The 592-nt window shown below is 41.0% G+C and overlaps 1 long non-coding RNA gene across 1 annotated transcript; it reads left to right on the plus strand.

Moving 5' to 3' along the window:
* Positions 1-6: 6 nt before the first annotated feature.
* LOC111644922 (uncharacterized) lies at positions 7-586 on the plus strand. Its single transcript, XR_002759827.2, has 3 exons — positions 7-117; positions 215-303; positions 394-586. It is a non-coding gene; the product is annotated as an uncharacterized LOC111644922 (long non-coding RNA).
* The last annotated feature ends 6 nt before the right edge of the window (positions 587-592 follow it).

Here is a 592-nt window from a genome sequence, read left to right on the forward strand (position 1 = left end):
GGCCGGAGTTTCAACCAGCAGCACCTCCTCCTCCTCCTCCTCCTCCTCCTCCTCCTCGCACGGACGAGGACAAAAGCGAGACCAGGGAGCGAGCACATAACCTCATCAATGCCAGATGTAGGTGGACACCTTTCAGCACTTTAGAAAGAAGCGTCCAGTTATTTTTGGCAGTTGGTCATTCATCTAAAATGTATTTTTAATGTCCTCTCTGTAGATTCAAACTATCTTGTCCTGAAGAAGACGGACATGGAGTCTGTCTTTAACCTTTTCCAGGACAGCGAAGAAAACAAAACGCTGGTCTATGTGAGTATCCCAACATTCACTCTTCCACCATTTTATTTGCTATAGTACACAAATCTAGTTCTGACTTTGTTGCCTTGTCTTTTTCAACAGATGCTTCTGTCATTCCTTCTGAAGGAATTCTTTCCCAGTGAGCATTCCCTAAATGTGAGTGCTGCTGCCTTACTGAAAGTGACCAATTCTACCAACTGATCTGTGAATCTTTGATAGCTTTTTTTAATGGTACTTGTTTGACATTTTAGAATATCAAATTATTTATGAAATGTTTTAAAATGCCATAGAATATTTGAGA

This window comes from Seriola lalandi, unplaced genomic scaffold (assembly GCF_002814215.2).
Source record: "Seriola lalandi dorsalis isolate HSWRI2012SDOR001 ecotype SW California unplaced genomic scaffold, Sedor1 jcf7180002014795, whole genome shotgun sequence".
Lineage (NCBI taxonomy): Eukaryota > Metazoa > Chordata > Actinopteri > Carangiformes > Carangidae > Seriola > Seriola lalandi.